Genomic DNA, 14,646 nt, shown 5'->3' on the forward strand with positions numbered 1-14,646 from the left:
AATATTCTAAAGTATGTTCCTTCATTATAAGATGTTAAAACTTGCATTCCTGGGATAAAGCTTAATTGCTCATGATGTTTTTTTACATATTGCTGGATTTGATATGCATAATAGGCATACCTTAGAGTATTGCACTTTATTGTGTTTTTCAGATACTATGTATTATAAATTCAATGTTTGTGGCAACCTTGCACTGAGCAAGCATACCACTGCTATTTTTCCAACAACATTTGCTCATTTTGTGTCTGTATGTCACATTTTGGTACTTCTTGCAATAATTCAACACTTTTCATTATTGTTATATTTGTTATGGTGATCTGTAATCAGGGATCTTAGATGTTACATTGTTAATTGTTTTGGGGAGCCATGAACTGTGCTCACATAGGACAGAGAACTTAATTCATAAATGTTGTGTCTGAGTGTTCCACTGACCAGCCATTCCTTCATCTCTTTCTTTCCTTGGGCCTCCCTATTCTGAGATACAACAATAATGGTATTAGGACAATTAATAATCCCACAAGTACCCTTTAAGTCTTCAAGTGAAGGAAAGAGTTGCACATCTCTCAATTTAAATCAAAAGCTAGAGAAAATTAAGCTTAGTGAAGAAGGCATGTCAAAAGCCAGGGTAAACCAAAAGCTAGGTCTTTTGTGATGAATAGCAAAGTGGTGAATGCAAAGGAAAAGTTCTTGAAGGAAATTAAAAGTCCTATTCCAGTGAACACATGAATGATAAAAAAGCAAAACAGCCTTATTGCTGATATGAACAAAGTATTAGTGGTCTGGATAAAAGATCAAACCAGCTACAACATTTCCTTAGTAAAGCCTAATCTAGAGCAAGACCCTAACTCTTTTCAATTCTCTGAAGACTGCAAGAGGTGAGGAAGAGAAGTTTGAGGCTAGCAGAGGTTGGTTCATGAGGTTTAAGGAAGGACGCCATCTCCATAAAATCAACGTACAAGGTGAAACAGCAAATGCTGATGCAGAAGCTGTAGCAAGTTATTGAGAAAATTTAGTTAATAATAATAGCTAATGAACGTGGCTGCACTAAACAACAGATTCTTAATATAGATGAGACAGCTTTACATTGGAAGAAGATGCCATCTAGGATTAGAGAGAAGTCAATGCCTGGCTTTAAAACTTCAAAGGACACACTGACTCTGTTGTTAGGGGCTAATGGATCTTGTGATTTTAAGTTGAAGCCACTACTCACTTACCATTCAAAAAATCCTAGAGCCTTCAAGAGCGATGCTAAATCAACTCTGCTGGTGCTCTAAAAATGGGACAACAAATCCTGGATGACAGCATATCTATTTACAATATGATTTGCTGAATATTTTAGTTCCATTGTTGAGACCTGCTGCTGAGAAAAAAAAAGTCTTTCAAAACATTACTGCCTATTGACATTGTATATGGCCACCTAAGAGCTCTGATGGAGAAGTGCAATGAGATTAATGTTGTTTTTCTCCTACTAACACAACATCTATTTTGTAGCCCATGGATCAAGGAGTAACTCCAACTTTCAAGTCTTATTATATAAGAAACAAACTTTTCATAAGGCTATAGCTGCCATTGATAGTGATTCCTTTGATGGATCTAATCAAAGTCAATTGAAAACCTTCTGGAAAGGATTCACCATTCTAAATGCCATTAAGTACACTTGTAATTTGTGGGGAGAGATCCAAATATCAACACGGAAAGGAATTTGGAAGAAGTTGATTCCAACCCTCATGGATGACTTTGAAGGGCTAACACTTCAGTGGAGGAAGTAACTGCAGATGTGGTGGAAATAGGAAGAAAGCTAGAAGGAGGAGTGGAGCCTGAAGATGTGATTGGATTCCTGCAATCTCATGATAAAACTTGAACAGATGAGGAGTTGCTTCTTATGGATGAGCAAAGAAAGTGGTTTCTTAAGATGGAAACTATTCCTGGTAAACATGCTACAAAGATTGTTGAAATGACAACAAAGGATTTAAAATATTACATAAGCTTAGTTGATAAAGCAGTGGCAAGGTTTGAGAATATCGACTCCAATTTTGAAAGAAGTTCTACTGTGGGTAAAATGCTATCAAACAGCATGATAGGCTGCAGAGAAATCGTTCATGAAAGGAAAAGTCAATCTATGTGGCAAACTTTATTGTCTTATTTTAAGAAATTGCCAAAAAAAAAAAAAAAAAACAAAATAAAAAGAAATTGCCACACCCTCTCTAGCCATCAGCAACCAGCACTCTGATCAGTCAGCAGCCATCAACTTGGAGGCAAGACCCTCCACCAGCAAAAAAGATTATGACTTGCTGAAAGCTCATATGATGGTCAGCATTTTTTTAAAAATTTTTTTTTAACGTTTATTTATTTTTGAGACAGAGAGAGACAGAGCATGAACGGGGGAGGGGCAGAGAGAGGGAGACACAGAATCTGAAACAGGCTCCAGGCTCTGAGCTGTCAGCACAGAGCCCGACGCGGGGCTCGAACTCACGGACCGCGAGATCATGACCTGAGCCGAAGTCGGCCGCCTAACCAACTGAGCCACCCAGGCGCCCCTATGGTCAGCATTTTTTAGCAATAAAATATTTTTTAATAGGTATGTACACTTTTTTTAGACAATGCTATTGAATGCTTAATAGACTATAGTATACTGTAAACATAACTGTTATATGCACTGGGGAACCAAAAAGTTAATTTGACTTGGTTTATTGCAATATTTGTTCTATTGGGGCAGTTTAGAACTAAACTTGCAGTATCTCTGAAATATATTAGTATGTTGTTAAGGATTTTTTGCACCGGTGTTCATGAGGGATATTGGTCTATATTTTCCTTTCCTTGTGATGACCTTATTTGATTTTTTTTTTAAACATGGCAATGTTGATTTCATAAACTTGGTGGATAGTGCTCTCTTCTTCTAGAAAGAGTTTTCTGTTTAATTAGTTTTTTTTTTTATTCTAAACATAAATTTAGTGGATAGTACTCTCCTCTATTTCTGGGAAGAGTTTTCTGTTTGATTAGTGTTTTTTTTCCACTGTACATATTTAATAGAATTCACTAGTTCAGTCATTTGTGGCAATGTTTTGAAATACGTATTCAATTTCATTAATAGATTCAATACTACTCATATTTTTCTAACTTCCTATCTTGTCAATATTCTGATCAAGTTGTTTCTTGGGAAAAGGAGTTTTTCCATCTATCTCTTTTGTTGAGTTTATTGGCATGAAGTTGTTCACTGTATTGTCTGAATATTATTCTAATGTCTATCAAATCTGTAGTGATAGCTTCTTTTTATTCCCGAGACTGGTAATTATCACTCTTTTTTTGGATCAGTTTAATCAGGATTTACCAATTTTTATGAATCCTTTAAAATAACAAATTTTTCTTTATCAGTTATCTCTTTCAGATTGTTTTTTACTTAGTCAACATCCATTCCTATTTTTACTGTTTTTTGTTTTTTTTCTGCTTACCTCAGGTTCACTTTACTTTTCCTAGTTCCTTAAGGTAGAAACTTATATCACTGATTTTAGACCTTAACTCTTTGTATAAGATATTAAACCTAATCACTCCTGTAAACATTCATTTAACTGTGTATCACAAATTTTGATATGCTATGTTTCATTATCACTCAGTTTAAAATATTTTCTAATTTCCTTTGGGATTTCTGTTATTGATGAGTTATTTATAAGTGTATGGTGTGATTTCCAAATACTTATTTATCTTATTTTTCATTTCTAAATTAATTCTGTTGTTATCAGATAATATCTTCTATTTGATTTTAATCCTTTCAAATGTACTGATACCTGTTTTGTGACTCAATAGGTGGTCTGATATGGTTTAAATACTGTGTCCCCTTAAAATTCATATGTTGAAATCCTAACCTGATACCTTCTCATTTAACCTTCCAGTCCATATCTTGCCATTGGTGTAAGGTAATCCTCTACTGCTTTAGGTTTTTGTTTGCTTGTTTATTTGTTTTCGGCTTTATAAAGGCTAAGTTACTCAAAAAACAAACAAACAAACAAACAAATAAAAAAACCAAAACACCTCTGGATGGTGGAGATCATTGTGAAAACCATCCTAGGTTCCTTATAAAATCTCCAGATAGAAGATAATTGCCTGATTCTAGTAGTTGCTAGTTGCCATTTAATTCTGCTTTTCTTGACCATAATATAAGGAGGCTTATACAAGTTAACAAATATTGTAAATCTTGTGTCCAGACAGCAAGCCAAAAACATATGCGTTCAGCATTTCTGTGATCCAAATAATTCATCAGTGATCATTTTTTAATACAAAGGAGGAGTATTGAGGAAAAAATACCCAAATTTGGAAAGAGACAAAAAGATAAATACATATTTTTCAATGTTTTACTGAGGCATTACCTTATATGTCCACCTAAGAAGTTTCTAATTCTTCAGGATAATGTAGGTTTGTCTGACTTACTGTTTACTGTTGATGGGGGTGTTTTACCCTTCTATATATTTAGCTGTTAACTCACAGAAAACATAATGATGCAAATGCTACAATAAATAATGATGCAAATAAATTTTGTCTAGTAGATATGCAAATGTATTTTCTTTTTATGTAAAAGAGTTTACAAGATAAAGTTCACAGTATTGCCCTAGAGGACATTAACCAGTTTTGCACATAATCTAGCAATTTTATCCTAGCCTTCTTTCTTTTAGTGGCTATAAATACAAGTGTTTCTCCTTTGAACCAGATTTGCCACCTTGCTAATTCCCTCATGGACATATTAAAAAAATCTTTAACGTCCTTAAAAATCAAACAAACAACAACCAAAAACCTGAATACTACTTTTCACCATAACTGGTTATAATCACCTGAAGCTGGTAAATGACCATAAACTTTGAGTTCTCCATTTGCAGAAACTTTTTTTCTTATTGAAGACCTTTTCCTGACCACATACAATAGAAATTTTTTAACCAACAGCACACAGATTTATGGACTCATTCTGTCTCATCCAGAGTTCTGGATAACTGAACAATGAACTTAACTGAACAAGGAGTCCGTGAATTCCTCATCCACCATGATATGTTCTCCTTAAATGACCAACTTAAAGAATTTCTTCACTCCTGTGTGCACTCTCGTCCCTTGTCTGGTGAGTAAATAAGCTCAGAGGTTTTTTTGTTCAGAGTGGTCTTCATTATCTGTGCTTTATCACCTTAAAGGAAATGGTTTCAAGATACATGCATTTATACCTGTTGTTTCACGTTCAGGCCTTGTGATATAATAGCAGTAAAACATACTTTTTAGCAATACAGACCTATGTTTGAATCCTAGAATTCCTCAGGCAAGCTATTTGCTCTTTAACTTTCTATTTTCTGCAAAATTGGACTAAGGACACCAACGCATAAGACTGTTTTGAGGATTATGTGAAATAATCCATAATAAGCACCTGATAATTAATAAATTGTGGGTTTCTTCTCACCTAAAATATAGGAACATGTAGTTTGAGAGCTCCTCTGAATCATCGACAAAAAAGATTTTTTTTTTTCCTTCAACACACTGCTAGGATTGCACTTTGAAAAACCACCACCAGTAACTTCTCAGAGCAAATTCACACGTACTTGTCACAAACCTACCTCAGTCTGAGAATCGAATGTTTTCTATTTTAGAGAGGGTATCCTGCAGGTACAGGTAGCCGTTATTCAGTTAAAGGGATTAATGTGGACAATTTGAAAGAAGGGTGAAAGTCTATTTTTAGACTGAAAGGCATTAATTTGGAAAACGGAGGTGAATTAATCTAGAGAAACATCAAATTTGAGGATAACTCTAGGGACGAAGGCATCCCCCAACTAGCTTTCTCTCTTTCCTCTCATGGATCCACACCAGGACACCTAAGGAAGGTGAGACTAGGGTGGATTGTATAATAGGAGCTCCTCAAGGAGAGGAATTAGTTCTATTCATCTGTGCCAAGGTTCCTGGTATTATTTTCAACTATTAATAAATTATTATTGAATAATCAAAGCTGGGTAGTTTCTTATTCTAAATTTGCGGCTCTAAGCATAAACAGACAAAAGAGCCTTGGCACGTTTAACTACTCAGTTCAAATATGTGATTGGACTGATTGCTTTCCCCAGTGTCAGAGAATTTTCATCGTTGGTAGCTTTGGTATGGTGTCAACACTTTTACAAGTAAGATGCAACACATCCTGGTGTAAGTAAAGAAGTTTTCTTAGAAAAAAAATTCTCAACGTGTTGTATAGTCTTCAAGCAAAAATACTGAAAGTCAGTGGTGCCTATGTATATACATTACTAATATATATATTAGCAATCCAGTTCTGGGCAAGAGTTCAAAGGAAATATCTGCTACAATGTTAGACACTTTCCAACAGAGTGGGGAAAAGATTCCAATAAAAATCATGCATTTGATCAGCTGCCGTATTAGTGGATGGGATTTTTCAGCTCTTAATCTAAATGTTCTTGTTGGAAAGGAAGAGTTTTACCTTCCATTTGGGTATTAGTGGGAATAATGTATCAATATCTTTCAATGGATGAAAATTTGTTTTGATAATATGATCTACTGAATAGAGAGGTCTACTCTTTAGATGTAAATTAAATTCAGATGTTTCTAAAAAAATGTGATAAGGAGCTTTTCCAAAAGACAATCTTTATCATTCTTTCAAGAAAAGAATTATAGATCCTGGATACTTGTCATTAGAATACATTTTAAATACTTAATCCCTTTAGCTTGGAATTTTGTTTCAATATAACTAGAATTTGATGATGCAGCAACAGTGTTATAAAATTAGCCATTTAAGATTGTTTCATGTACGTGGCTAAACCAATCTTCTGACTTTTTTTCCTTAATTCATCTTATATGTATCTTGTTCAAGAAATGTCTCTATCATATGACTTCACTCATATGATGACTTTAAGACACAGAACAGATGAACACAAGGGAAGGGAACCAAAAATAATATAAAAACAGGGAGGGAGACAAACCATAAGAGACTCCTAAATATGGAGAACAAACAGAGGATTACTGGAGGGGTTGTGGGAGGGGAATGAGCTAAATGGGTACGAGACATTAAAGAATCTACCTCTGAAATCATTGTTGCACTATACGCTAACTAATTTGGATGTAAATTAAAAAAAAAATAAAACAAAACAAAATAAGATAAAATAAGAAATGTCTCTTAGTAGAGTTGAAAATTAACCCTAGAGGAAATAAATCTTGTTCCATATTTAATCCTGGATTAAGATAATATTGGTTTCATAGAATCATATTTAAAAAATTAATATAGGGATGCTTGGGTGGCTTAGTCAGTTAAGCATCTGACTTCGACTCAGGTCATGATCTCACGGTTTGTGAGTTCAAGCCCAGCATCGGGCTCTGTGCGGACAGCTCAGAGCCTGGAGCCTGCTTCGGATTCTATCTCCCTGACTCTCTGCCCCTCCCCCACTAGTGCTCTGTCTCTCAAAAATAAATAAATGTAAACAAAAAATTAAAAATTAATATAATGCATTACTTATGCTTCAAAAATACAAATTGATTTTTGTACTTTTGCAAGAGTCAATATAAACTCACGAACTATAAAAATTTGTAAAGCCATGTGTTCCTCTTTTGTTATTTTTAAAACCAATACTGTGGGGGGAGGCACCTGGGTGGCTCAGTCAGCTAAGCAACTGACTTCGGCTCACGACACGTCATGATCTCCTGTTTCCAGAGTTAGGGTCTGGCGTTGGGCTCCCTGCTGTCAGGGTGGAAGGAGCCTACTTTGATCCTCTGTCTCCCTCTCTCTCTGCCCCTCCCCTGTTCACGAGGGTGTGTGTTCTCTCTCACTTTTTCTCTCTCTGTCCCTCAAAAATAATAAATAGACATTAAAAAAAATAAGCACGATACTGTGCATTTGCAAGACACGTACGAAGAGTAAGTGGACAAGGAAAAGAATATTAAAACAAAAAAACCAGATTTTTGTACCTAGTTGATCTCTTTATTTTTCCTCATGACACGGACTGTAGCTGATACACACTGTTTACAAAGCTTGGACTATGATCTGTGACTATGAATTTTGGAGGTCATTGGGAAATTTGATCTTGGCAGGTATGTTGCCCTCTTCAATGTTGATTACAAAGTTTAGAATCCCGTTGTTTTTCTGATAAGTATGATATGAGAACAATTTCTAGCAGAGTGAAAAACAAAACACATTGTCGTGAAGGAAAAGTATAGTTTACAAACTGAAAGAAGCTCATTTAATCAATATAAATCCTAATTGCAACAATTTATGCCAGTGCATCTCTATGACATATACTCTGACCAGCAGGTGGAGTAAAAATGGTTGGTACTTGGTTTAAAATTCTAAAAAGCAAGATGCATATGACTTCTGAATGTCAAGAGTACCAAAATGTCATTCTGGTTGATTGAATTCAGATGTGTTTGCACCTGGAAATCATTGTGGCCTCTTTTAGTTATTCAATGGTGGAAGATATTAGACTATGGCAATTTTGATATGTACGGAAAATATGGTGTATTTAAAATTTTCTTTTCCTTCACTCTTCTTTTAGCTCTTTCACTCTCTCTTTACTTTTGAATTTTAAGAAAAATACATGTTTGTGGCAAACATCCTGTTTTAGAAGGTTATTTGGTAAAATGTGGAAGTCTCACCTATCCTGCTTCTTTCCACTCTACTGTTAAGTGGTCTTAAAAAATTGACATAATTCAATGTAGTTCACAGGTCTGGAAGATATTTTCCCTCATTTTTCTTTGTTTTTGACTTTGTTTTGATAAAAAATTTTATTTGTTTGCAATAAAACATATCAGTCTTTTCCTTTATAGCTTCTGGTTTATATTGAACTTAGGGACAGCCTTCCATGTCTCCAGATTATAAAATAATGTGACCATGTTTTCTCTATTATTTATGGTTTTATTTTTTCAATTTATATCTGTAATCCAGCTAAAGTTTTATATGATTGTTTTTCTTCTTCTTCTTCTCCTTCTTCTTCTTCTTCTTCTTCTTCTTTTTTGAAGGCCTGAGGAAAAGACTTGCTTGGTTTATTATTTTTTCTTAAATAATTGACTAGCCAGTTGTCCTATCTCCTTTATTTTAATTTTAAAATATGACAACATTCTCTCTGTTAAGTTCAAACAAAGGAGAACAAAGCTTTCTATGGTCATTGTATCAACTCTTCTATTTTTTGATCTTACAACAAAAGTTTGCAGCATCTCAGTGGTATTGATAAACATAGCTCCAGGGAAAATTGTCATAAAAGAAGGAATTTATTGCATATTCAATCTGCTTCTCATTTGAAGTAGAATGCTTTTCTGATTTATTTAAAAGTGCAATAGGATGGTTGAGGAGAGCTTTTGATGGAGAATTTGTTGACAACTGAATTTTTATAAAGCTATTAAATGGCAGATTCCTAGTTATAGGAAAAAGTTTTTTGTCCAGTTGGAAGACAAAGTAAATCAGACAGTTTCAGAATTTAATAATTTTAAACCAACCATAACATTGAAGCTACACAAGGAATACGTGTTTCATTAAAATTTTAGTTACACCCTGAATTTTAGACTCTTGCCCATAGAGCAAGTGATAAGGGGAAAGCAATCTCGTGTTGGGTGTGTTATATGGACTTTTGCAGAAGCCAATCGTCCTTCTACGTCTGCAAACTCAATGAAAGAACTGATTGGTGCAATAACCTAAAACTACCTTATGAAATTAAGTATTCTTTTTTGGTCCCTCTTTTAACACCACCCCCATCCCACTCCTTCACTTGTAAACTTCTCATGCAAATGATATGGGCACAAATGATTGTCTCAGGGGCCCGGAACCAGATAAGCTCTAGCCCTGGTGAATACAGTCACAGAGAAGTAAGTAGGTCAGCAATAAATCACTGCCCGTTGCAACTAATGGATTTAGTCAATTAGAAACTTTAAGAGGCACAATACCATCAGAGAGGTGGAATAGTTTAATGGATAAAGCATGCGTTCTGCACTGGGTTCTACTCCTGTAACCAATATACTACCCATGTTAAATAACATGAATTTAAATAAATAAATTGAAAAAAAAAGCATCTGTTCTGATGTCTAGCTTCCTGGGTTCCAATATTGTCTCTGTTGCTTGACAACTGTGTGTTATTTATTATTTACTGGCAACCATGTGTCCTTTAGTCTCTTTGGCACTCAGTTTCTTCATCTGCAGAAATAGGGTTGTGAAGAAAAATTAATACAGGTAAAGCATTTAATATTCGATCAATTCTGGTTAATAGTCTTTAAGTTTTTGTTCTGTAAGAGGGACACTGTCTTTTAGAATCCATAATTTCAAGATTAAAAATTGTAAGGTAATAATACAAGCACTTGTCTTTCAAATTACTTTGAGACTATGGAGAAAAGTTAGCAATTGACACTATCCTAATGTGTCCAGACTTCAGTTCCTATCTGGATTCTACTTTCTTGGAAGCATTTTACTATTAATAGCAAGGCCTAAGAAGTTCTCCTTTGGAGTTTCATTTGTTTTACAAATGTGACTCTCCCTTCCCTCAGAATAGATAAGGAGTACCTCATTCTGTAGAAAATACAGAAAAGTATAAAAGGGAAAGTAAAAAATCAAGTACAATTCCATTACTCAGAGAAAATCTCACATAAGATTTAATGTTCTCTTCCACACTTTTCTTCTTAAGATTCACAGCTATTTTCCCCATAGTTACATTTTTTACAAAAATGTTTATTTAGTTTTGAAGGAGAGAGAGACAGAGTGTGAGTGGGGGAGGGGCAGAGAGAGAGGGAGACACAGAATCTGAAGCAGGCTCCAGGCTCTGAGCTGTCAGCACAGAGCCCAACGCAGGGCTCGAACTCACAAACCATGAGATCATGACCTGAGCCAAAGTCGGACGCTTAACCGACTGAGTCACCCAGGTACCCCCCATAGTTACGTATTTTTAAAAACAATGTCTAGTAGTTATATAATATTCTTTTATATTTCAACCTTAATTTATCTAACCCTGTGGATATGCTTCTATGCATCTATATAATAATATCGATCTATTTCTTGGTTTCTCTTGCTACAAGTAATGCTGGTAATATGTCCTTTATTGCATCTTTGATTATTTCCAAAGGAGAGATTTCTGAAACACTATGGTGTTATTGAGGACCTTGATACATATTGTCAAAGTATTTCCCAGAAAGTTTGTGCCGATTTATATTCCTACCAGGTGTGTTGCTACTGTCTTTAGGATAATGTTTTCTAATTCTTGCCATTTTGTTGGTTAAAAATATCTTCTATTCTTATTTTAATGTGTATATCTTTGTTTAATAGTGAATTTGATTATTTGCACAAATTTTTTTTATTAAGAATGAATTCTATATTATTTTTGCTTCCCTTCCCTTATGTTCATCTGTTTTGTCTCTTAAAGTCCTCATATGAGTGAAGTCCTATGATTTTTGTCTGTCTCTGACTGATTTCACTTAGCACAATACCCTCCAGTTCCATCCACGTCGTTGCAAATGGCAAGATTTCATTCTTTTTGATTGCCAAGTGATACTCCATTATATACACCACATTTTCTTTATCCATTCATCCATTGATAGACATTTGGGGGACAAAACAGAAGAGACTCATAAATATGGAGAACAAACTGAAGTTTACTGGAGGGGTTCTGGGAGGGGGGATGGGCTAAATGGGTAAGGGGCATTAAGGAATCTACTCCTGAAATCATTGTTGCACTAGATGCTAACTAATTTGGATGTAAATTTTAAAAAATAAAGAATGACCTTTAAAAAGAGAATGAATTTCTCTGTCTTTTTAACTGAAGATCTACTTTGCCAGTATTTTTTAATGTGTTATCAGTTTGTAAGGGTTAACAATCAAGATTAAAGTAATTATTTATATTTATGCAGCCACTTAGTGCATTATATTATAGACTCAATTTGTCTCTTATACGACTGCGCCATTTGAGTTAAGATAACTGCAATGTTTTATTTGGGACTAATTTTAAACCTACATGCATCTGCTACTATTACCTTTACCCCTCTTTTCAGGTCCCTATCTCTGAGGACCTGTTTTCTGGATGCTTACACATAATTATACTTTAGCTCCCGAGAAACCTTACCCAGGCCTACTTTTGCATATATTTCTTTAAACTCAGCCACTTTTTGACACCCTTATTCCATTAAATTCTACCTGTTTGGCACACTAATCTCTCAGGACTGAAGAATATTTTATTTTTAAATCAGATCACAATGTACTAATATACTTCCTTCCCTGGATAGGTAAATTTAGCATGTTAAGGAGTAGTTTTAACATAGGAAATAGCACAGTATACAACAAGTTAGAAAAGACTTTTTTATATAGACAGGTGTTCTGATACACTGAGATAAGACTAGCCCACCAGGTAGATATTAGCTGCTTAGCTATCTACAGTGTGAGCCTTGGGTTACTTTTAATTTATAGTTTCCAAGATCTCATGAGATTTCCCATTGATTTCTGCATCTGTTAGAAAATGCATAAATCTTTAAATGCTGGATATTACAAATCTTAGATCTCAAATAGCAGGGATGACCTGGCTTTGACAGAGTTAAAAAGAATAGTAACACCCTAAAACAGCTAGAAAGCTCCAAGGAAGGGCAATTTAAATGACTAAGGAGATTTCTAAACTCTGAAAAATGATGGAATAGAAATATTGAACTCCAGTCTGAAAAGTCAAATGCTGATGAATGAGAAAGAAGACTAGCGTTCATCCGATCACAAAAGTGAAAAAGAGTGACAGGGAGATTTGTTCAAACTCTCAGTATTAGAATTATGAGCTGTCAAACATACAAATCACAATTCTAGAGAACCATCAAGGAACATATGTAACTAGTATACATTAATAAAATTAGAGACTTTAGATAAATTTAGAGGTGAAAGACCCATAAGTGTCTAGGAACTGACAGTGGTTAAGGCCTGGTCTTCCTCCAGAGATTTCCTTGCTGATGATCTCATGGGGCGTGTTTTCCTTCACTTCCTACCATCCTTTTCCCCTCTCGTCTCAACAGAATGATGCTGGATGCTATTGTCTGAGGTTTGCTTAGGTCCAGTGTAATAGTCCTAATAATCTATGTTAAATCAATGGTCATCAATAAAGATATATTAACCATAAACTAAGCACATGTGGTTGCAAAATTTGACAGCATCTGATAATTTTGGAACCACTGATTCTAAAAGAGCAATGATTTTACAGAATTTGAAGGCATTTAGGTGGTTTCCTTAGAGTAGGAAAAAGCTATCATACTGTATGTGTAATTTTCTGTAATTTTACCACTTAAACTAGATGTATCTGAAAATGGCTCCTATATTCAATAGACTATGAAATAAAATTGCCTTTTGTGGGTACTAATACAGACTAATATAAAGGTCACTGTCATGTTTTAGACTTTCAACAATGTTAATTGTGCTACAAATAACTGTGGCTAGCATTATTATTTCATGAAATCTAAATTGTATAAATTGGATTTTAATATGTAAGGTAGGTGGTAGATGAATTATATTGAAAACATGTACATACCATATTACTCTTTAATTGAAATCCTTTTTTAGGTTTCTTTTAAAGCTAAAGCTAATATCTCTTAGCGTCTCTAGTTATCGAAACCTGGGTTTGAGTTCAGTGTTTATGCGAAAACAAATTATGTGGAACTGGTCATAGGAATTTATAGAATATTATCTATCTTGGGCTGTTCCCAGATACTACAGAAAGTCTTCTTTGTAACAACTCCTTCATATTACTCTTGACGCGATTCTCCTTTTTGTATAACACACTAATTTTATTTTATTTTATTTTTTATATGGCAGGTATAGAGAGTGTCATTGTTGACAAGGTGTCACAGCAGCACCAACACTTTGCTGACCAGCCAGATGGGTTTTGACAGCTTCACTGAAAAAGGACACAGTGTGATCAAGATACCAATATTAAGAGTGAATACAAAACATAAGAAGTGACAAAAGCTCACCTAAGACCTATAATAAATGATTCTGGAGCCATATTAAGTTCCATCTTTAAATTCTACTTCCAGAAAGGTCTCTCTTTTTAACTTATCCCAAAATTATTTTATTAGTTGACCTACTTATCACCATTACAGAGTTGTCACTGCTGCTAAAGATAAACTGGTGCTATGGTCGATTCAAAGTGACAGAGACATTGTTCCTGGCTTTAATGGACTTATGATCTAGTAAGAGAAATAGAAAAGTACACAAAAATTTATGATGCAAACAGGCACAAAAGAAGCAGAAATCCTATGCACAGTTCATAGAAAAGAGTGATAAGTGGTGTTGGCGAAATTAGGGAAGATTTCATGAAGGAAGTGGAATTCTGAATTGGTCCCCAACAAAAAGCAGAAGCAGTGCCTGGGTGGAGGGTATTCTTGAGAGGAGGTAGGAGCATGAGTGAAGTCAACTAAAAGATAGTGAGTGGTCAATGGTTTGCTGAATCAAAAGTGCATGAATTTACTCATTCCCTCATGCAGCAAAAAGTTAATGAATGCCTAGTTCTAATGCCATATTCTAGGAGTACAATGGTGAATGAAATAGATTTGGTCTGTGCCTTTATGGAGCAAATTACAACCTGGTGAGGAGACAGACAGCAAGTAATAAACAAGCTATGAATATACTGTTTCAAGTGGTAATAGGTGTTATGAAGATATAAACAAAGGTTGGAGGCAGAATACAAGGGAAGT

The 14,646-nt window shown here is 34.8% G+C and overlaps 1 long non-coding RNA gene across 1 annotated transcript; it reads left to right on the forward strand.

Annotated features, from left to right (window-relative positions):
- Positions 1 to 4,591: 4,591 nt before the first annotated feature.
- On the forward strand, positions 4,592 to 13,956 carry LOC123584815. Its single transcript, XR_006705690.1, has 2 exons — positions 4,592 to 5,098; positions 13,766 to 13,956. It is a non-coding gene; the product is annotated as an uncharacterized LOC123584815 (long non-coding RNA).
- The last annotated feature ends 690 nt before the right edge of the window (positions 13,957 to 14,646 follow it).

This window comes from Leopardus geoffroyi, chromosome C3 (genome assembly GCF_018350155.1).
Source record: "Leopardus geoffroyi isolate Oge1 chromosome C3, O.geoffroyi_Oge1_pat1.0, whole genome shotgun sequence".
Taxonomy (NCBI): Eukaryota; Metazoa; Chordata; class Mammalia; order Carnivora; family Felidae; genus Leopardus; species Leopardus geoffroyi.